The sequence below is a fragment of the Canis aureus genome, chromosome 15, assembly GCF_053574225.1.
Source record: "Canis aureus isolate CA01 chromosome 15, VMU_Caureus_v.1.0, whole genome shotgun sequence".
Classification (NCBI taxonomy): domain Eukaryota; kingdom Metazoa; phylum Chordata; class Mammalia; order Carnivora; family Canidae; genus Canis; species Canis aureus.
Genome location: NC_135625.1, coordinates 45,257,569 through 45,281,948, shown reverse-complemented (window position 1 = coordinate 45,281,948; position 24,380 = coordinate 45,257,569). Strand labels below are relative to the sequence as shown.

The 24,380-nt window shown below is 37.2% G+C and overlaps 1 protein-coding gene and 1 long non-coding RNA gene across 13 annotated transcripts in view; both read right to left on the bottom strand.

Moving 5' to 3' along the window:
* PSD3 (pleckstrin and Sec7 domain containing 3) overlaps positions 1 to 24,380 on the bottom strand; it is a 713,619-nt gene that overhangs the window by 152,804 nt on the left and 536,435 nt on the right. The window lies entirely within an intron of this gene.
* On the bottom strand, positions 1,618 to 24,379 carry LOC144284647 (uncharacterized). Its single transcript, XR_013353093.1, has 3 exons — positions 21,777 to 24,379; positions 2,708 to 5,835; positions 1,618 to 2,557 (listed from the first exon to the last, which is right to left on the bottom strand). It is a non-coding gene; the product is annotated as an uncharacterized LOC144284647 (long non-coding RNA).

The following is a 24,380-nucleotide window of genomic DNA, read 5'->3' as shown; positions in this document are numbered from 1 at the left end:
ACTTAATGTCAGATTTAATGAGGCTGATAAACACATATACTTCTGTGAGAGATACAACATTTGCTTTCAATCATGATTTGTCTCCTGGAGGTAGAATTTAAAATATGATTTGAGCATATTTTTAAAAGGCTAAATAAATTAATTCAATGAAGCAAAGAAAAGCTCCAAAGCTTTTAAAGTGTTTATGAGCAATTACAGATGCAATCTGACAAACTAAGTCCTTAGGGTTAATTACAAAAGTGAAAGATACCAAATACTGAGTCAGACAAAAGGTCCTTTAGAGACAAGTTAATCAGGGTTTTAATCTCTCCACAGAGCTTTAACCCAAATCTTCACTTATTAAAAAATTGTAGTAATATCTGTCATGATAGCACCTGGCTATGTTTACATATATATTCAAATGCAATACAGTTCTTGCTACACTGACCATTATAACCCAAATAAATGTCTATAGACTTTGCAGGATGAATGTCATTACACAACTTTCTTAAAAATTATTTGAAGCACCTATTCCAAATAAGCTTCACTATTGTTCTGATTTTTTAAATGTCTTAAACATGAAAAGGGATATATTTTAAAGCACATTAGATATGAGTGGCATAAAATATATTCCAAATTTACTTATACTGACCACCTCTCAAAAGAGAAGAGCAGATGCATTCAGAAACAGTTCAGCCACTCTGGTACATCTCTAAGAAGCAGCAGCTTCACTGAGACAAACCAGTTCAACCAGATATTACTGAAAGTCCAACAAATAGGAGTTGGGTAGAGCATGGAGAAGATTAGCTGGGAAGCCAAAATATTCCCTTCTGGATTTCCAAATACATTTCTAAAGAGTTCGATTGTACTCACATGCTTAGAATTCCTTTTTTTTTTTTTTAAATGGTTCCCTTCCCACCCACCCTACCCCCAATTTCTATTTAAATTCTTTTTGTTTTTTTAAGATTTTATTTATTTATTCATGAGAGACACAGAGAGAAAGAGGCAGAGACACAAGCAGAGGGAGAAGCAGGCTTCATGCAGGGAGCCCGATGTAGTATCTAGGATCAGGACCTGGGCTGAAGGCAGAGGCTCAACCACTGAGCCACCTAGGCGTCCCTCTATTTAAATTCTAATTAGTTAACATACAGTGTAATATTGACTCCAGGAGTAGAATTCAGTGATTCATCAACTTACATTTAACACCCTGTGTTCGTCGTAACAAGTGCCTTCCTTAACATCCATTACCCATCTAGCCCCTCTCCCCGCCCCTCCAGTAACCCTCCATTTGTTCTCTGTCCTTAAGAGTCTCTTATGGTTTGCTTTCCTCTCTCTTTTTTCCCCTTCTTCTCCTATGTTCGTCTGTTTTGTTTCTTAAATTCCACATATGAATGAAATCATTTGATATTTGTCTTTCACTGGCTGATTTATTTCACTTAGTATAATATGCTCTAGCTCTATCCACCTTGTTGCAAATGCCAAGATTTCATTCTTTTTGATGGCTGAGTAATATTCTGTTGTGTGTATATATATATATATACACACAACAGAATATTGTTATATATGTTATATATATGTATAACAAATTCTTTCCTTCCTTCCTTTCTTTTCTTTTCTTTTCTTTTCTTTTTTCTTTCTTTCTTTTTCTTTCTTTCTTCTTTCTTTCTTTCTTTCTTTCTTTCTTTCTTTCTTTCTTTCTTTCTTTCTTTCTTTCTTTCCTTTCTTTCTTTTTCTCTTTATATCTCTCTTTTTCTTGTAAGTCATAAACTTTATTTTCAAAGTTTCCCAATGGTTGTTGCTGAGGGCAACTTGCAATTATGATAAAACCAAAAGGGCCAGTGCAGTCAGAACATTGGTTATTGATATGCTGAGACTAGCACAAAGCAAGTTCAGCACAACTGAATGATGTATATAATAAATTCATATTCTATCATTGCAGTTACTAACCAGTGGTACCACAAATATGTTCAACATTTTTAATACTTTGTCATTTCCAAAATTTTATATAAATGAAATCAAATAGTATGTAGCTATTTAAGATGGGCTTTTATTGGAGCACCTGGGTGGCTCAGTGGTTGAGTATCTGCCTTCATCTCAGGGCAAGATCCTGGGGTCCTGGGATCGAGTCCCACATCGGGCTCCCCGCAGGAAGCCTGCTTCTCCCTCTGCCTGTGTCTCTGCCTCTCTCTGTATCTCTCATGACACATATAAATAAAATAATAATAAAAAAAGATGGGCTTTTCCTCATTCAGCATAGTTCTCTGTGTCATCCCAGTTGCCTGGTGTATCAATAGTTAATTTTATTATTACTCTGTAGTATTCCAGGTGTGTATATAATACAGTTTACATTTAACCTGTTGAAGGAACATCTGGCATGTTTCCAATTTTTGGCTATGACAAATAAATCGACTATGGACATTTGTATAAAAAGTGTCTGTGTGGCCATAAATTTTTATTTAAGATAAGAGTGTATTTGCTGGGTTATATAATAATTGAATATTTAGTTTTATAAGAAACTGTTTTCCAGAGTGGCCTTGCCATCTTACATTCTCACCAGCAATACAAAGTGATCCAATGTCTCCATATCCATAGGAGACATCCTAATCTCCAAATAAAGTCACTCTGGGGGTAAGAACTTCAACATATGAATTTTGGTTGGGGGGTGGGGGGCAAATTCAATCCACTGCACTAAGTAATATTTTTTCCTTAAAGTAACTGTAAATGGAACTTCATTTTTAATGACACCATAGGATGTCACTGACTTTTACTTTAGCCATTCTGATACATGTGTAACAAAATTTCATTGTGGTTTTAATTTGAGTTTCCATCACAGTTAATGATATTGGACAATCTTTCATGTGCTTATATGCAGCAATATGTCTCTACAGCCTCATGTCTACTCATTTTCTCATTGGATTTTTGCTGGTTTTTCTTTTCTTAATTTTTACTATTGAGTTTTGAGACCTATTTATATATTCTTGATAGTAGTTCTTTATTAGAAATTTGATCTGCAAATATCTTCCTCTTGCCTGTACTTCTATTTTATCCTCTTTACAATGGAATTCGCACAGCAAGTTTTTAATCTTTATGACATCGAATTTATCAATTTCTCCTTTATTGATCATGTTTTTGTTGTCAGACCTAAGAACTCTTTGGCCCTAAACTCCAAAGATTGTGTTTTTATCCCTTGAAGTTTTAAAGTTTTATATTTAACTTTGTGATTCACTTTGAGTTAGTTTTTATATAAGATGTTATGTTTAGATCAAGATTTAAATTTTTTTTTTAATTTTAATTTTTTTTCTTTTTTGCCTGTTGATGTCCAATTGCTTCAGTGCCACTTGTTGAAAAATCTATCTTTCCTCCACTGAATTGTTCTTGCACCACTGTAAGTAAGATGAACATATATGTATGGTTCTATTTCTGGGTTCTTTATTTTGCTCCATTGATAGGTGTGACTATACCTGTACTAACACCACACACTCTTGCGTAGTGTCAGTATACAGTAGGCCTTCATATCACATAAAGTCATTCCTGATACTTTATTCTTTTTCAAGACATTTAAGCTATTCCAGGGCCTATGACTTTCCATAGAAGTTTTAGAAATAGGCTTCTTTATGTCTACAAAAATCTTGCTAGAATTTGGATATTAAATTGCATTAAATCTACATATCAATTTGGAAAAAAATTGACATCTTGCATATGCTGAATTTTCCTACCTCTGAACACACTATGCCTCTGCATTTATTCAGTTTATTACTTCCATCACAATATTATAATATTGAGCACATAAATACTGTACATGTTTTAAAGGCATACCTAAGTGTCTTAGTCTGCTTTGGCTGCCATAACAAATTACACAGACTGTGGCTTAAAGAACAGAAATTTATTTTCTCACAATTCTGAAGCCTGGAAGTGTGAGATCAGGGTGCCAGCATGGTTGGGTTCTAGGAAGAGCTGTCTTCAAGTATTCACATGGCATTTCCTCAGTGCATGCATGTGGAGGGAGAGGGAGAGGGAGAGGGAGAGGGAGAGGGAGAGGGAGAGGGAGAGGGAGAGAGAGAGAGAGAGAGAGAGAGAGAGAGAAAGATTCCTCTTCTTTTAAGGCCACCTATCCTATTGGATTAGGACTCTAACTTTATGAAATCATTTAACCTCAATTACTTCCTGAAAGCCTAATCTCCAAATAAAGTCACTCTGGGGGTAAGAACTTCAACATATGAATTTTGGTTGGGGGGTGGGGGGCAAATTCAACCCACTGCACTAAGTAATATTTTTTCCTTAAAGTAACTGTAAATGGAACTTCATTTTTAATTTGGTTTCCTTATATTCATTGTTAGTATATAGAAATGGGATATATTTACCATGTAGAACTTTTAATCTGCAACAAGTCTGAACTCACAACTAAATACTATGATTTTTCTTTTGCACTAAATCCCAGGACTTTTTGGTAGATTCTTTGGAAGTTTATATAAAAAATCACGTCATCTATGAATTGAGGCAGTTTTATTTTTCCATCTAATTTTCTAATTTTTTTTCCTTTATCTGGCCTTATTGCACTGATTAGAATTCCAGTATTATGTTGAGTAAAAGCGGTAAGCATATAAATCCTTGCCCCCTTCTCAGTCGCAGGGGGAAAGCATTTAGTCTTTCATTAGTAAGTATGATGTTGGAAACAGGATTTTGGTATAGGCTCTTTACCAACTTCAGGAAATCCAATTATTGCCGAGTGTTCTTTCGTTCAGTTAACAGTTTTTAATAATTTAATATTGTCTATATTCATCATACTTCTGATCTCCAGAACATACATTTTTTTCTTCCAAGTTTTAATTAAATTCAAGTTAAATTCAAGTAGTATTTAGTGACTCATCACTTAACATATACCACCAAGTGCTTATCACAACAATGGTTTTCCTTAATTCCCAACACCCATTTAGCCCATCCCTACTCACCTTCCCTCCAGCAACCTTCAATTTGTTTTCTATAGTTAAGAGTTTCTTATGGTTTGTCTCTTTCTATATATATTTTTATCTTATGGTATTTTTCCTACCCATCCCCTCTGTTCATCTGTATTGTTTTCTAAATTCATATGAGTAAAATCACATGGTATTTGTCTGTCTCTGATGGACTTATTTTGCTTAGTAGAATACACTCTAATTCCATTCACGTCATTACAAAAGGCAAAATTTCATTCTTTTTGATGACTATTTTGCCACATATTCATTACTATTCATCAGTCTATAGATACTTGAGCACTTTCCATAGTTTAGCTATTGTTGACAATTCTGCTCTAAAGATTGGGATGAATGTACCCATTCGAAATTTGTACTATTGTACAAATTCTTTGGGTAAAGAATCTAGTAGTGCAATTGCCGAGTTGTAGGGTAGCTTTATTTTTAATGTTATCAGGAACTTCCATACTGTTTTCCCAAGTGGCTGAATCAGTTTGCATTCCCCCCAACAGTGCAAGAAGGTCTGCATCCTCACCAACATGTGTTGTTTTCTGTGTTGTTAATTTTTGCCATTCTGATAGGTGTTAGGTGGTATGTCATTTTGGGTTTTGATTTGTATTTCCCTGATGATGAGTGATATTCAACATCTTTTTATATGTTTGTTAGTTATCTGGATATCTTCTTTGGAAAAAAATGTATATTCATGTCTTCTACCCATTTCTTAACTGGATTATTTGTTTTTTGGGTGTTGAGTTTGAGAAATTCTTTATAGATTTTGGATACTAACCCTTTATCAGATATGTCATTTGCAAATATTGTCTTCCATTCTGTAGGTTGTCTTTTAGTTTTGTTGATTGTTGTCTTTGCTATGCAGTTGTTTTTATTATTTTCATTAAATTTTATTTATCTGAGAGAGAGAGAGAGAGAAAGTGAGTGAGCGCACGAGCAGGGGGGAGGGCAGACTTTCTGCTTATTGGGGAGCTTGATGCAGGGCTCCATCCCGGGACCCTGAGATCATGACCCAAGACAAACATAGATGCTTAACCTATTGAGCCACCCAGGAATCCCAACCAATAGTCCATTTTGCTTTTGTTCCCCTTGCCTGTGGCAATGTGTTTAGTAAGAAGTTGCTACTGCCAAGGTAAAAGAGGTTTTTGTCTATTCTTGTAGACTGTCTTTTTTTCCATTGGATATTTTTTCCAAAACATATTGGCTCTAGCAGTTTTTTGGTGGAGTCTTTTGAGTTTTCTCCAGAGTATCACTTCATCTGAGAAACTGAAAGTTTGGTTCCTTCCCTGCCAATGTGGATGCCTTTTATTTATTTGTTTTTTGTTTTCAGATTGCTCAGATTAAGATTGCCAGTAATATGTTGAACAATAGTGGTGAGAGTGGACATCCCTGTTGTGTTCCTGACTTCAGGGGAAAAGCTCTCAGTTATTTCCCTTAGGATAATGTTAGCTGTGGATCTTTCCTATATTGCCTTTATGATGTTGAGGTATGTGCTGCCTTCTTTCCCTACTTTAGGGTTTTTACCAAGATAGTTACTATATTTTGTCAAATTCTTTTTCTGCATCTATTGAGAGGATCACATGGTTCTTATCCTTTCTTTTATTAATGTAGTGTATCATGTGGATTAAGTTTGGGATACTAAGCCCAAAGGAAAAAAACCTTTCTTGGTTGTGGTGAATAATTCTTTTAATGAACTGTTGGCTTTGATTGGCTAGTATTTGTTGAGAATTTTTTTAAAATTTTATTTATTTATTCATGAGAGACACAGAGAAAGAGAGAGAGAGAGAGAGAGAGGCAGAGACACAGGCAGAGACACAGGCAGAGAGAGAAGCAGGCTCCATGCAGGGAGCCTGAGGTGGGACTTGAACCCAGGACCCCGGGATCACTCCCTGAGCCAAAGGCAGATGCTCAACTGCTGAGCCACCCAGGCGCCCCTGTTGAGAATTTCTGAATCCATGTTCATCGGAGATATTGCTCTGTAATTCTTAGTAATTTTTAGTGGGATCTTTGCCTGGTTTTAGAATCAAGGTAATACTGGCTTCCCAGAATGAGTTTGGAAATTTTCCTTCCATTTCTATTTTTTTGGAATAGTTTTGGAAAAAAAAAGGTATTAACTCTAAGTGTTAGTTAGAATTCTCCTGGGAAGCCATCTTGTTCTGGACTCCTTTTCTTTTGAGAGAATTTTGATTACTGACTCCATTTCTTTGCTGGTTATGAGTCTGTTCTAATTTTTTATTCCTTCCTGTTGTTTGGTAGTTTATATGATTCTAGGAATGCATTCATTTCTTCCATATTGCCCAATTTATTGGCAGGTAATTGCTCTTAATATTCTCTTATAATCATTTCTATTTCTTTGGTGTTGGTGTGATCTCTCCTCTTTCATTCATGGTTTCATTTATTTGGATCGTTTCTCTTTTCTTTTTGGTAAGTCTGGCTAAGAGTTTATCAATTTTGTTCATTATTTCAAAGAACAAGATCCTAGTTTTGTTGATCCATTCTGATTTTTTATTTCTGTATCATTGATTTCTGTTCTAATCTTTATTATTTCCTTCTGCTGGTTTTAGCATTATTTGCTGTTCTTTGTCCAGTCCCTTTAGGTGTAAGAGTATGCTGTGTATTTGATACTTTTCTTGCACCTTAAGAAAGACTGGTTATCATTATATACTTCTCTCCTATGACCACTTTTGCTGTATCCTAAAGATTTGGGACTGTTATATTTCTTCTTTAAAGTACTGGTTAGCTCATTCATTCTTTATTTTTTTAAAATATTTTATTTATTTATTCATAAGAGAGAGAGAGAGAGAGGCAGAGACACAGGCAGAGGGAGAAGCAGGCTCCATGCAGAGAGCCTGACGTGGGACTCGATCCCAGGTCTCCAGGATCACGCCCTGGGCTGAAGACGGCACTAAACTGCTGAGCCACCCGGGCTGCCTTCATTCATTCTTTAATAGAATATTCTTCAACCTCTATGCATTTGTGGTTTTTTCAAATTTTTCTTGTTATTGATTTCAAGTTTCATAGCGTTGTGGTCTGAAAAAAATGCATGGTATGATCACAATCTCTTTATATTGGTTGAGGCCTGATTTGTGACCTAGTATGCGATCTAGTCTGGAGAATGTTCTATGTATACTTAAAAAGAATGTGTATTCAGTGCTTTAGTATGAAATGTTCTGAATATATGTTAAGTCTATCTGGTCCAGTGTGTCATTCAAAGCCCTTGTTTCCTTGTTGATTTTCTGCTTAGATAATCTGTCCATTGCTGTGAGTGGGGTGTTAAAATCCCCTACTGTCATTGTATTATTATCAATGAATTTCTTTAAGTTTGTTACCAATTGCTTTATGTATTTGTCACGGAGTTCAGGGGCATCAATATTTACAATTGTTAGATCTTGTTGGATAAGATGCTTGTATTATGATACAGTGTTATTTTTCATCTCTTATTACAGTCTTTGGTTTAAAATCTTGTTTGTCTAATATAAGTATGGCTACTCCAGCTTTCTTTTAATGTTCATTTAAACGATAAATGGATCTCCATCCTCTCACTTTGAAACTGAGGTGTCTTTGGGTCTAAAGTCCATCTTGTGTAAGGAATTTATCAATGGGTCTTTTTTTAAAAATTTTTAAAAATTTTTATTTATTTATGATAGTCACACACAGAGAGAGAGAGAGAGAGAGGCAGAGACACAGGCAGAGGGAGAAGCAGGCTCCATGCACCGGGAGCCCAACGTGGGATTTGATCCCGGGTCTCCAGGATCGCGCCCTGGGCCAAAGGCAGGTGCCAAACCGCTGCGCCACCCAGGGATCCCCAATGGGTCTTTTTAAAAAAAAAAAAAAAAACCTATTCTGATACCCTATGTTTTCTGAGTAAACAAACATTCAGAATATTGTTAGATAGGAATGTAGTGCCTTTGTATTACCTCCCGAGTCCTGTTTGTATAGCTTGTTTCTGTTCCCTTCTGGTCTTTGTTGTTTTTGGTCTAATATTTCTTGCATAGCTGGTTTAGTGTTCATGAACTCCTTTAGTTTTCACTTCTCTTGGAAACTCTTTATCTCTCCTTCTATTCTGAGTGACAGTCTTGCTGGATAAAGTATTCTCAGCTGCATATTTTTCTCACTTGCATGTTGAATGTTTCCTGCCCTCCCTTCTGGCCTCATAAGTTTCAGTGGCCAGGTCTGCTGCTAACCTTATGCATCTACACTTGTAGGTAAAGCATCTTTTGATCCCTAGCTGATTTTAGAATTTTCTCTTTATCACTGCATTTTTTAAGTTTCACTGTGATATGTCATGATGTTGACCTGTTTTGTGTATTTTGAGGGGAGTTCTTAGTGCCTCTTGGACTTCAATGCCCGTTTCTTTTCTGAGCTAAGGGAAGTTCTCAGTATAATTTGTCCAAATAAAACTTCTGCCACTTTTCCCTACTCTTCTGCTAGGACTCCTATGATATGGCTATTATCTCGCTTTATGGAATCATTGATTTTCTTAAGCCAACCTTCATGATCTAACAGTTTTCTTCCCCTCTTCTTTTCAGTTTCATTATGTTCCATAATTTTATCTTCTTTATCACCTATTGTCTCTTCTGCTTCTCCCATCCTCATTGTGATTATATTCATTTGGTTTTACATCTCAGTTCTAGCATTTTTTATTTTGGCCTGGCTGGTTTTTAGATTTTTATCTCTGCAGCAAGGATATCTCTGGTGTCTTCTATGTTTCCTTCAAGCCCAGCTAGTATCCTTATGACTACCGTTTTGAATTCTTGTTCAGATGTATTGCTTGTATCTGTTTTAGTAAATCCCTGGATGTGATTTTTTTCTTGATCTTTCTTTGGAGAGAATTCCTTCATCTTGTTATTTTGTCTAGGGTTCTGTCTTTTGCATGTTATGAAAGCTTATTATGTTCCCTGCTCCTGAGAGTAATGCTATATCAATAAGGGGTAATATATCAATATTGATATATTAATATATCAATAAGGGGTTACACTGTCCAGGGCTTGGCACTTCAAAAGGTGTTTCTGGTATATGCTGTGTGTACTCTGCTGTTGTGTTCTGGCTGTACTTCACAGGTTAGTCATTTTTAGAGTTCCTCCTTGCTTGCAGTGGGGAATGTTTAGGCATTTAACCAGGTATGCTTTGATTTGCTTGAAACTATAAGCCTGGTTTTTTAAAAAGAGAGAGAGAGAGAGAGAGAGAGAGAGAGAGACATAATATCCCAAACACACAAACTAAAAATGATGAGTCTGATTCCAAAGAGAAAAAAAGAGGAACAACAACAAAAAAACCTGATCCGAAAAATGGCTTTGGAAATGAAACCAAAACCAAAACCAAAACAAAACAAATTAAAAACTATAGACCTGATTCCAAAGGGGAAAAAAAAAAAGGAGAAAAAAAAGAAAGTCTGGGCCTCTTTCCACTGGGGGTGAAGATGACAGTTTGGAGCACTCTAAGATCAGTAGACTTGGTGCATGCAGGGATCTTGTGCTATTCCTCTGGGGGAGAAACCTGCTGTGCTAACTCTCAGTCTGACCTGCTAGAGTAGAGATGCACCTGCAGGATGCAGAGGGGCCTGGTTGGGTGTAAGTGGCTCAAGATTCCACTGGGGGCACTGAGTGTTGCTCACTGAGGTCCAACCATGCAGTTGGGAGAGGGAAAGATGGCATTGCCCCATTCTCTCCTCCCCAGAGAGGGGAGCTCAGGCTGCTGCTGTTCAGAAAACTTTCACAGAAAAGAGAACAATCTCCCTTCTTGTGTCTCAGGCTTCAGTCTGATCCCCATCCTCAATGTGTCTGTGCCTGGACCACAGGCACACCTGGCGACAGAGTTCTCTTACGTTTTATCTCTGGTGCCTGGATAGGACACAAAACTCAAATTCTTAAAGGACTTGATATGGCTCGGACCCAACCTGTTCTTCTGGAGCAGAGCTACATTGCATTGTTTCTGGTGCTGTTCTGTCCCAGGAAAGTAATCATATGACAGTGTAGGTGCTTGGATTTGATTGTGAAGCACAGTGAAAAACTGCGAACAGGTTATTTGCCCTCTGTGTGTACTTCTATTCCTTGCTAACAAACAGCCACTCAACGGTGCTCAGTGAGTATTTTGTCCTTAGAGAGACAATGTAGCCTCTTCCCAATGTACTCAGGGAGGGGAGTAATCTCTCCCAGGGTGACCCAGGGGACACCTGCACCACGCTTTCTTCCCCTGGGCCTTCACCTTCCTCCCCAGAAGAAACACTGCCTACCCTGCTGGATTCTGGTGAAGAGTGCAGGCTTCTAAAACTTCAAAATTTGAATTCTGCTGCTTGCAAAAACTTGTGACAGTCCCTCTGGATTCCCAGTCAATGGTTTTGGGGAAGTGCTTTTCTAAACCAAAACACTGCTCTCTGTTCCCCTCTCTCTCTTTCCTTCCTCCATGGAAAGTATTCCCTCCCCTTCATGGCACTGTGCCTTTTCTCTCCTCTAATTCATATCTCTGCAGCTTGTACATGCCACATTCTCTCCAGTTGTGCAGACTGTTCTCTTAATCCTCAAATAATTTCCTAGGTATTTAAAATGATTCAATGTTACCCTAGCTATTCAAAGGATAAGGCAAGACCAGGGTACCCCTACTACTCTGCCATCTTAACTCTCCACACCCATCACAATTTCTTTATTCAATCATCAATAAGTGGATATTGAGGCTCCCTCCATAATTTGGCTGCTGTTGATAATGCTGCTAGTAACATTGGGGTGCATGTACCCCTTAAAATCAGTATTTCTGTATCCTTTGGGTAAGTACCTAGTAATGCCACTGCTGGGTGATAGGGTAGTTTTATATTTAACTTTCTGAGGAATGTCCATAGTGTTTTCTACACTGGCTGCACCAGTTTGCATTCTCATCAACAGTGTAAGAGGGCTCCCTTTTTCCTGAATCTGTGCCAAAGTCTGTTGTTTCCTGTGTTGCTTATTTTACCCATTCTGATAGGTATGAGGTGGTATCTCATTATAGTCTTGATTTGTATTTCACTGATGAGTGATATTGAACATCTTTTCATGTGTCTTTCAGTCATCTGGATGTCTTCTTTGGAAAAACGTCTATTCATATCTTCTGCCTATTTCTTCAATGGATTATTTGTTTTTGAGGTGCTGAGTTTCAGAAATTCTTTGTAGATTTTGGATAATAACCCTTTATCAGATGTATAATTTTATTTATTTATTTATTTATTTATTTATTTATTTATTTATTGTTTAGAAATTTCATTTTATCTCACATATGTAAACACAAAATTTGGGTGAATACAGAAGTCAGAAATAATTTTTGTAGATACCCATAATATTCTTTACTCTGTTTTAGTGCTAGTGCATATTCTACAAAAGAAAATGGTTTCATAAATTAATATAATTTAAAAGTAAATGCCAATGTTTTTATTTTAAAAATTAATTTTAAGTAATGAAATCTAAAAAAAAGGTGTTGTTGACAATTTTTAATGCAGCAAGTTGGTCTGGGATAACAGTTTTCAGGTTAGATGTATCATTTTAAATATTGTCTCCCATTCCATAGGCTTTCTTTTAGTTTTGTTGGTTGCTTCCTTTGTTGTGCATTAGCTTTTTAACCTGAATAAGTCCCAACAGTTTGTTTTTACTATTGTTTTCCTTGCCTCTGGAGACATGCATAGTAAGAACTTGCTCTGGTTGAGATAAAAGAGGTTGCTGCCTGTGTTCTCCTCTAGGATTATGATGGTTTCCCATCTCACATTTAGGCTTTTAATCCATTTTGAAATTATTTTTGTGTATGGTGTAAGAAACTGGTCCAGTTTCATTCTTTTGCATGTTTCCATCCAGTTTTCCCAATATCACTTATTGAACAGACTCTCTCTTTCCCACTGAATATTCTTTCTTGCTTTGTTGAAGAGCAGTTGACCATATATTTGTGGGTTCATTTCTGGGTTTTCTATTCTGTCCCACTGATCAATTTGTCTGCTATTGTGCTGGTAAATTTTACTATGGCAAAACTGAAGAAACAGCAGTAAAAGAAGTTACTAAAAGAAAGTCCTAAAAGTACAAAAAAAATTTAGAAAAAAATAGAATAGTCTTAATGAACTTTTTGTGTAATATCAAGTAGTTGAATATACAGGAAAGGAGAATCCCAGAAAGAGGAGTGAGTGCAATGGAACAAATGGCCAAAAGATTTCCAAAATTGGTGAAAAATGTAACCTGATGAATCTAAGAACATCAAACAGTACCAAACAAGGAAAACAAAATGAAGATCCCATTAAGCCAGCTCATAATAAGACTGATGAAAATCAAAAATAAAAAGAAAAATCTTGAAAGCAGCCAGAAGGAGAGAATAAAACCATGATAGGTGCAGAGAAACAAATAATGTCAGTAGGCTTTTTGTCTAAAACCACACAGGGCATTGAAAAATAGAACATTTTTTAAATTACTGAAGGAAAAGGAAAACACTGGCAAAAAAATTCTGCAACCAGTAATAAAAAAATTCCTAAAATCAAGGTGCAGTGTACAATTTTTAAAAAAACAATAAAACAGAACATTTCTTGCTAACAGGATGTCACTACAGGACATATTAAAGGAAATTATTTAAGCAGGAAAAAAAGGTACTAAATGGAAATTGGGAATGCAAAGAGAAACTCAGTATGCCAGAAATAGTCAATTTGTGGGTAAAAGTAAAAACTACATTTCTATTTAAAGCAAAAATAATCACAATGTCCTGAGTTTTATGCACAAGTAAAACAGAGGACAATAGCACAAAAGCAAGGAAAATAGAAAAGAAAATAATCTGTTGTAAGAGTTTCAATGTACACATGAAGTGGTAAAATTTGAGAATAGACTGTGCCAAATGAAAGATTATACTGTATATCCTAAAAAAAATCACTAAAATTATTAAAGAGGCACAGCTAATGCACTAATAATGAAGACAGAACCACACAGAACATATGCACAATCCTAAACAAAGCAGGAAAAGAGGAAAACATAAAAGATAGAATAAGTAAAAATAAATAGCAATATTGAACATTTAAAGTCAACTATATCAGTAATTACTACAAATATAAATGGTCTAAGCACTCTAACGAAAACAGAGATCATAAGCTGAATAAAAAACAAGTTCTGTCATATGTTTTATACAATGATTTTCAAGACAAGATCATAGATTAACAATGTGGGGAAAATGTCTAAATATCAAACAAAAACTAAGAAGAAAGGTGGAGTCACCATTATTATAGTTCAAAATAAGTAATGACCAGGAATAAGGAGGATCATTTCATGATAAAGGAATCATTTTATAAAGAGGATTTAACATGCAGAGCTGGCCAGAATGCAAAATGGTAGACACTTTAGAAAAAAGTTGGGAGGTTTCTTATAAAGTTAAACATATATTATACTAAGGATGTACTGCAGTAATGTTACAATCCTTCTCACTCCAAAATAACTTATTTTTATTTTTCCAAATTTTCACCTAAATTCCAGTAAGGTAACATATAGAAATATTATTTTCAGAATTAGTGAAATTAGTGATTTAGTGAATTTAGTGATGCATCATATACAATACCCAGTGCTCATCACAAGTGCACTCCTTAATACCTATCATCAATTTAAATATTAACTGGTCCTCCCACCTCCGCTCATCTCCCCTACAGCAACCCTCAGTTTGTTCTCTATATTTAAGAGTCTCTTATATGGTTTGGCTCTCTCTTTGTTCCCCACTATGTTGGTTTCTTTTGTTTCTTAAATGTCACATATGAGTGAAATCATATGACATTTGTCTTTCTCTGACTTATTTTGCTTAGCCTAATATTTAGATGCATCTACATAATAGCAAATGGCAAGATTTTATTCCTCTTGAGGTGGGGAGCTAAGGAATATTCCATTGTATAACATTTCTTAATCCATTCATCAGTCCCCATGGGATATTTGGGCTCTTTCTATTATTTGGCTATTGTTGGTACTGCTGCTAGTAACATGTATCTATTGGAGGTGCATGTATCCCTTTGAATTAAATTTGTATCCTACTAGGATAAATACCTAGTAGTTCAACTACTGGATTGAAGGGTAGCTCTATTTTTAACTTTCTGAGGAACATCCATAGTGTTTTCTACAGTGGCTTCACCAGCTTGCATTCCCACCAACATTGTAAGAGGGCTCCGCTTTCTCTGCATCCTCACAAAATCTGTTGTTTCCTGTATTGTTAATATTAGCCATTCTGACAGGTGTGAGGTGGTATCTTATTATGGTTTTGATTTGCATTTCCCTGATGATGAGTAATGCTGAGCATCTTTTCATGTATATGTTAGCCATCTGGATGTATTCTTTGAAAAAAATGTCTATTCATGTCTTTTGCCCATTTTTAAACTAGATTATTTGTTTTTGGGGGGTTGGGTTTTTTTTTAAGATTTTATTTATTGATGAGAGAGAGAGAGAGAGAGAGAGAGAGAGAGGCAGACACACAAGCAGAGGGAGAAGCAGGCTCCAGGCAGGGAGCCCAATGTGGGACTCAATCCTGGTACTCCGGGATCATGCCCTGAGCCAAAAAGGCAGGTGCTAAACTGCTGAGCCACCCAGGGATCCCTGACAAGTTCTTTGTATATGTTGGATACTAAGTCTTTATTTGATATGTCATTTGAAAATATCACCTTCTAGTCTGAAGGTTGCTTTTTAGTTTTGCAGACTGTTTCCTTCACAGTGTGAAGATCTGTATTTTGATTAAGTTCCAATAGTTTATTTTTGCTATTGTTTCGCTTGCCTTTGGAGACATGAGTATTAAGACGTTGTTGTGGCTGAGGTCAAAGAGGTTGCTGTCTGTTCTCCTCTAGGATTTTGATGGTTTCCTACCTCCTACTTATGCCTTTCATTCATTTTGAAATTATTTTTGTGTATGGCATAAGAAACTGGTACAGGTTCATTCTTTTGCATGTTTCCATCCAGTTTTCCCAATACTATTTGTTGAAGAGACTTTTTCCTTTTTCCTTCCTGCTTTGTCAAAGTGTAATTGACCATATATTTGTGGGTTCATGTCTAGGTTTTCTATTCTGTTCCATTGATTGTGTCTGTTTTTGTGCTGTATTATAGTGTCTTGATCACTGCAGCTTTGTAATATGACTTGAAGACTGGAACTGTGATGCCTCCAATTTGCTTTTCTTTTTCAAGTTTGGTTTGGCTATTCAGGATCTATTGTGGTCCCATACAATTTTTTGGATTGTTCTAGCTCTGAGAAAAACGCTGGTGGCATTTTGATAGGGATTGCATTAAATGTATAGATTGCTTTGAGTAGTACAGAAATTTTAACAATGTTTGTTCTTTCAATTATGAGCATGGAACTTTTTTCCCATTCCTTTGTGTCCTCTTCAATGTCTCTCGTAAGTGTTCTATAGTTTCCAGAGTACAGATCTTCTCTCTGGTTAGGCTTATTCCCAGGTATCTTACAGTTTTTGGTGCAATTTTAAATGAGATTGATTCCTTGATTACTCAGTACAACATATTTCTGTATGTTGATTTTGTGTCCTATGAACTTTACTGAATTCGTGTATCACTTCTAGCAATTTTTTGACGGCATCTGTAAGGTGTTCTATATAGAGTATCATGTCTTCTACAAAGAGTGAAAGTTTGATTTCTTCTTTGCCAATTTGGATGCCTTTTATTTCTTCTTGTTGACTGACTGCTTGGCTAGAACTTCCAGTACTGTGTTAAGTAACAGTGGTTAGAGTAGACATCCCTGTCTTGTTCCTGACTGTAAAGGAAAAGTTGCCAGGTTTTCCCCATTGAAGAGGATACTACCTGTGGGTTTTTCTTACATGGCCTTTATTATATGTTGAGAATTTTTGTTTTTTTTTGTCATGAATGGATGTTATATATATTTTTTCAAATGCTTTTTCTGCATCTTTTGAAAGGATCGTTTGGTTCTTGTCTTTTCTTTCATTAATGTAGTTGATCATGTTGATTGCTTTACAAATATCACACCACCCTTGCAGGCCAGGTATAAATCCCACTTGATAGTAGTGAATGATTTTTAAAAATTATTTTAAAGATTGCATTTATTTATTTGAGAGATTGAGAGAGAGATTGCAAGAGAAAGAGCAAAAGCATGGGGAAGCACCTTGGGATCATGCCCTGAGCCAAAGGCAGATGCTAGAACTGACTGAGCCACTCAGGCACCCTGGTGAAGGATTTCTTTTTTCTAATGTACTGTTTGATTTGTTTTGCTACTATTTTATTGAGAAGTTGTACATCTATAAGCATCAGGGATATTGGCCTATAGCTCTCTTTTTTAGTTGAGTCTTCATTTATTTTTGAATTCAGGGTAATGCTGGCCCCATAGCATGAATGTGGAAGCTTTCCTCCCTCTTGTATTTTTTGGAATAGCTTGAGAAGAATAGGTATTCACTGTCCTTTAAATGTTTGGAGGATTGATCTGTGAAGCCACCTAGGCCTGGATTAATTCAATTTATTTGCTAATTATTGGTCTCTTCAGGTTTTCTATTTCTTCCTCTTTCAGTTTTGGTGGTTTATATGTTTCTAGGAATACATCCATTTCTTTCAGGTTGTCCAACTTGTTGGCATATAGGTCTTCATAATATTTTCTTATAATTATTTCTGTGGTGTTGGTTGCTATTTTTCCTCCCATTCTATTTATTTGGTTTCTTTCTCTTTCTTTTTGGTAAGTCTCACTTGGGGCTTATCAATTTTGTTCATTTTTTCAATGAACCAGCTCCTGGTTGCATTGATCTATCATTTTTTGTTTTTTAAGTTTCTATATTACTTATTTCTGCTCTAATTTTTAGTATTTTCTTCTGTCTGCTGGATTTAGGCTTCATTTATTGTTCTTTTTCTGGCTCCTTCAGGAATAAGGTTAGGTAAGATTCTTCATGAGGTTACCCTATATTGCTATATATTTCCTTGTTAGGACTCCTTTTGCTGCATCCCAAAGGTTTTAGACCATTGTTTCACTGTTTTTTTTTTTGTTGTTGTTGTTTGTTTGTTTGTTTGTTTTAAGATTTAATCTATTAGGGTTTTTTTTTTTCCTTTTACTGAGGAGGAAAAAAAATTTAATATTTTTGTTGTATAAGGAATAGCGCCCAAGGCAGGTACTTATACTCCTGACCTCAGCCCCACACACTCCTGTTTTAATAAAGCTATAGGACAGAGCAGAGTTGGAACTGAAAATAAAGGCAGGGTAGAAGACACAACAGATAAACCAAAGGGAGCAGGGGGATGCAGAAAGAATGACAGTCACACATATACCACACACATTCTAGCCCCTGCAGCGAATCAGAATGATGCCAACAGAATCTGCACTGGCTGGTGACCCTGCCATGGACGCAGGAGGAACGATGGATACTAAGAGTGACAACAAAGAAGACTGGGCCATGGCCACAGTTGGGCAATCCAGAGGAAAGAGGGGGAGTACCGGGTTTTACTCCTTGTGTCACACGAGCTAGAAGAACCCTACCTCCCATTGTGGAGGCACACCTACGTCCCACCCATTTCCTTACCTTACCGTACGGTCTACCCCTCTGGGAAAACTGAGACCCTGGCTAGATACTCCACTCCAGGATAAGGCTGAGCAGTCTTAGTTCTCGAGACTGCCTCTTTTATAAAGATTGGATTAGAGTAGGTGAGAAGTGAGACAGAGACATCAGAGACAGAGAGAGAGAGAGAGAGAGGCAGAGACACAGGCGGAGGGAGAAGCAGGCTCCATGAACAGAGGGAGCTTGATGTGGGACTCGATCCCGGGTCTCCAGGATCAGGCCCTGGGCTGAAGGTGGTGCTGAACTGCTGAGCCACCCTGCCTGCCCCATTGTTTTCACTTTTATTTGTTTCCATGTACATTTCTATGTCTTCTTTGATTTCCAGGTTGACACATTGTTTAAGTAGCACATTATTTAACCACCATGTGTTTTTAGTCTTTCCATAGTTTTTTTTTTTTTTTTTTCTGTGTGTGTGTGTGTGGTTGACTTTAAGTTTCCTAGCACTCTGTTCAGAAAAGATGCATGGCATGATCTCAATCTTTTTGTACTTGCTGAGAACGGATTTGTGACCTAGTACATGATCTATTCTGGACAATGTTCTATGTGCACTCAAAAAGAAATGTGCATTCTGCTGCTTTAGGATGAAATGTTCTGAATATATCTGTGAACTTCCAGTGTGTCATTCAAAGTTATTGTTTCCTTTTTGAATTTCTGCTTAGGTGATCTGTCCACTGATATAAATGGGGTGATAAAATCCCCTACTCTTACTGTATTATTTTCAATGAGTTCCCTTATGTTTGTTTTTTTTTATATATTTGATGCCTCCATATTATGCATATAAATACTTCAATTACTAGACCTTACTGTTAGATTGTGCCCTTTGTTATGATATAATGCCCTTCTTCATTTCTTGCAGTCTTTGGTTTAGTCTAGTTTCTCTGACAGAATATTGCTTGCTACTCTGGCTTTATTTTGACATCCAGTTACATGGTAAGCATTTCTCCAAATGGAGAAATTCACTTTCAGTGAATGCACAGGTATCTTCAGGTCTAAACTGAGTTTCTTGTAGGCAGCATTAGATAGGTCTTTTTTTTTTTTTTAAAATACATCCTGACACTATATGCTGATTGAAGTGTTTAGTCCATTTATATTCAGAGTAATTATTGATAGATATGTATTTAGTGCCATTTTATTTGTTTTGTTGTTGGTTTCGGAGATTTCTCTCTATACCTTTCTTGTCTTTGTCACTTTGTTCTTTCCTTTTCACTCAGAGTCCCCTTCAATATTTCATATAGGGCTGGTTTAATAGCTACAAACTCCTTTAGTTTTTGTCTGGGAAACTCTTTTATCTTTCCTTCTATTCTCAATGATACCCTTGCTAGATAGAATATTCTTGGCTGCAGATTTATTGCCATTCAGTACTCTGAATATATCATGTCACTCCCTTCTAGCTTGTCAAACTTATGTCGAAGATCTGAAGCTAGCCTCGTGGGTCTTCCCTGTAAGTTAGGTCCTTCTTTTTTTCTTGCTCCTTTTAAGACTCTTTTCTTTATCAGTATATTTCATAAGATTTAATTACAGTATGTTGTTGGCCAGCTTTCATTTTTTTAAAAGATTTATTTATTTATTTGAGAGAGAGGGAGGGAGGGAGGGAGGGGAAGAGGGAGAGAGAATCTCAAGCAGACTCTCTGTTGAGCACGGAGCCCATGCTCCACGGGCTCAGTCTCACAACCCTGAAATCATGACCTGAGCGGAAATCAAGAGTCAGATGCTTAAGTGACTAAGCCACCCATGCACCCCAGCTTTTGTTGATTTTGATGGGAGTTCTTACTTAGTGCTTCCTGGATCTATGATGTCTGTTTCCTTCTCCAGTTAAGGGAAGTTTTCATATATTATTTTCTCAAATAAATTCCCTGTCAACTTTTCTCTGTCTTCTTCTCCTAGCACACCTATAACATGAATGTTATTATGTTTGATGGGGGCACTGAGTTCCTTAAGAGTATTCTCATGTTGCAGAATTCTCTGTTTTGTTCAGCTTCAATATGCTTCATTATTTTATCCTGTACATCACTTATTTGTGCCTCTGGTTCACCCATCCTTGTATTCATTACATCATGTCTGTTTTGAATCGCAGTTATCACATTTTTCACTTCTGACTTTTTTTTTTACTCTTTTATCTCTGTGGTAAGGGTCTCCCTGGTCTTCCATTATTTTCTCAAGCCAGCAAATATCCTTAATGATTGTGCTTTGAATTCTTCACCAGTCATATTACTTTATACCTGTTCTGCTTAATATCTGGCTGTGTCTTTTTTTTTTTAATTTTTATTTTTTTATTCATGATAGTCACAGAGAGAGAGAGAGAGAGAGAGAGAGAGAGAGAGAGGCAGAGACACAGGCAGAGGGAGAAGCAGGTTCCATGCACTGGGAGCCCGATGGGATTCGATCCCGGGTCTCCAGGATCGCGCCCTGGGCCAAAGGCAGGCGCCAAACCGCTGTGCCACCCAAGGGATCCCTGGCTGTGTCTTTTATCTTGTTCTTTCATTTGCAAGAAATTCCTCCACCTTGGGATTTTGTCTCTGTCTTCTTCTCTGTGTCAGAAAGCCTGTATGTTTCCTGCTCCTGATAGTCATGACTTTCTGAGGAAGAGATCATATAGGTCCAGGGTTTGGTAGTTCAGAATTCAGATTCTCTGTGTGTGTGTGCTGTGTGCTCTCTGCTACTGTGTTTTGGCTGCTGTATCCTTCCGGCCTGTCATCTGCAGTCTCTCGTTGCCTGCAGTGGGAAGTGTTTGGTCTTTGCCCAAAATGTTTCAACTAGGTGCGCTCTGGTCAGCTTGTTAAAAAATTTATTTTTTTTTTAATTTTTATTTATTTATGATAGTCACAGAGAGAGAGAGAAGCAGAGACACAGGCAGAGGGAGAAGCAGGCTCCATGCACTGGGAGCCCGACGTGGGATTCGATCCCGGGTTTCCAGGATCGCGCCCTGGGCCAAAGGCAGGCGCCAAACCGCTGCGCCACCCAGGGATCCCTGGTCAGCTTGTTAAATGAGACCTGATACTTCCACTTAAACTGAAGTCATGTAGAACTCTCTGGTCAGGGGCCATGGTGTGGGCAGTGGTTTTTGCTGCTCCTCTGTGGAAAAGGCCTATAGCACTGGGACTGAGGCAAGCTTCACTGACAAGGGCAGTACTACCAGACTGCATGGGTGCTGGATTTGTAAGGAGGTTAGAAAGCCAATGTGGGTACTCTGCAGCTCACTACAGGTGGCTACTGTTTATGTTGAGGGGTGGGAAAGGAAGTAGCACTAGTCAGTTATTTTGCTCCTGGACAGGAGTATCTACCTATGCTGCTTTTCGGGGAGGCACACCTAGAAGAGTGAATAATCTCACCACTGTTTGTTCCTGGTGTTTTTCAGATTGCTGTTTTCACAGTCTGCTTCTGGGTTGTTTGACTCCTCCCAGAAACAGGGCAATGCCCTCTGGGCAGTATCCCAGGCAAGTCTGCTGACTTTTGAAACTCCAGGCTTCAGAAGGCAGGGCCTTGTGCTGGTGCTCAGGGGCAGGATCTCCCCTTTGCAGAAATTCTTAAGTTGCTAAAATGACAAAAGTCCCAGGACACTTAAAAATTGCCTTAATGAATCTAAAGTTCTCAAAGGAGTTAACTAAGGCTCTAAATGAGTTATATTGGCAAGAAAATCTAGCATGATATAAAAGGTCTGTGATGGCTCAACTACTAAGCAACTCCCAGGTTTTGTACCTATATGCATATACAGTGGGCTGTTAAGGGAGTAGAGCTTCCAACAAGGGAATTCTCTCAAATAATCCTCAGAAGTGGCCCAGGAAAACAAGAAAGAAAGAAAATTTCACTGGTAGGCTGAATCTGGGGACTCTTTGGAATGAGTTAACCAATTATGTCAATCCATTGCTAGGGAAGTGAGTCAATGAAAAGATGCTCAAGTAGGTTAACTTTGTTATCTTTGTTCAGCATAATGTAGTAAAATTGCTGTTTTTGCTTCCCTTTTTGAGCCTTTCCTGAACTGGTATTTTAAACTACAGTTATTCTGCTTTTTTCATCTAGTACTTTATATGAAATATGTCAGATATTTCTGTATTTTTCATTTAGCCCATAGAGTGAAATTTACATCCTCACCTGAGGAAAATGGACACCAACCTGCAAATTTAAACCTTAGAGATGGGAGCTATTCCTAGGCAAAACATGTGGGACAGAGATGAATATACCTGTGGCTATAAATGGAAAACAGTACCATGTTCAGCAAAAGCTTCATTTGAAGTGGCTGGAGAAAGGGTGTGTGTGTGTGTATGGTGGCAACTAAGAGAAGATTATTGCTTTGTCTACCAAAAAGAACTCCTTTTCTGTGAGAACCGTATCTTATTCGTTTTTTTTTTTTTTTTTTTTTTTTTTTTTTTAAGATTTTATTTATTCATGAGAGACAAAGAAAGGGAGGTAGAGACAGAGGGAGAAGCAGGCTCCTCATGAAGCAGGGAGCCCAATGTGGAACTCTATCCCAGGGCTCTGGGATCATGACCTGAGCCAAAGGCAGATGCTCAAACAACTGAGCCACCCAGGTGCCCCCTATCTTATTTGTTCTTGAGGGAGCTTTCCTCTTTGCATTTCAACCAAGTGAGAGCTGTCAATTCAGTATTCTATCCCTCAGTCATACAAATCGGAGTTCTGCCCCAGATTATAGTAAATTCAAAATCAGGGAAGAAGGAGAATACTTTTTGTTGACAAAATTGAACACATGCTCTATAATGCTGCTAATAATCCTGTACCCAGCAATGTAAAAGAGACCTGTTTCAAAGAGTAAAGGTGACATGCAATGTAATGCAGATACAGAAATGGACAAAATGTCCTGGAAACAATTCATTTGAAGTGTGTTGTTGCCTTTTCCCCTAAGCCCGTCAGACTTGCTGTCACTGGCAACTATAAGAGTCCAGAAATAATTCTCTTAGAGAAAATTAAGTAGTCTAATAGGCTAGTATATAGAGTGTACAAGATGTATGGTAGAGGTACTCCTAAGGAACTTGGAAAAACTAAGAAACATACTCAGCATCAAAAGGCAGTGTCAAAGCCACTTTATTACAATGTTTCTCTTGACTGTAACTCAATAGAATGTGCTAACACATTAAGAAAAAGTCCCCAGCCAGATAGAAATAGTGGTACTGTCCATCCAAGCACTGCATGTTTGCGTTTATAGGGAGAAAGGAACACCTTAAAGGTTTAACCTACTAATTTTGAGCATACATTCCAGCTTACCTTAACCTGTTCAAGTATATCAAATGGCTATTTCACTCTCTGCATTGGCTTTTCCAAGCACAGAAACACACTTCATTTCTTTTAAATTTCAAATGTCATTACCTGTCAGTAGATAACAATGTCTCACACTTCACAGAGCCATCAGATGGGACTCCTTTAGTTTTCCAATACTAATTATACCATGCTTACCTACAACACACCTCCCATCCATCTCTCATAAAGGCCAATCCATTCAAACGTGTGTGTGGACTGAAATTCTTTCCCTTCCTTGTCTGTGGGATCTTACATTATTGATTATTCTATGTGTTATAAATCCACTCTTCCCCCTTTCCTTCAACCAACCAGAGATATCAACTCCATGAAGACAGGGACCTTGCCAATCCTATTCACTGCTATATTTTTGATGCTGAGCCCATGCTAAGTACTTAGAATTATATTTGTTGAAGGCAAGGGTAAATAAGTGAATAAAAGGTTGGAAATGAATAATCTGTAAGAGGTCTTCCATTTCTGAAGCTTTATAATTTTACTTGGAGAAAAGCAGGTGCCAGAATGGATTTCTGCCTTAGGGTTAGAGGTTTCACCAAACTTCAGTTAACACTTCTCTAGATAAACCTAATATAATATTTCTTCATTTGTGACTTTACTTCAGATAAATTCACTTTAAATTTTGAGCCTCAGGATGAAATAAGTGAAATAGACAATGACAATAAATTGTG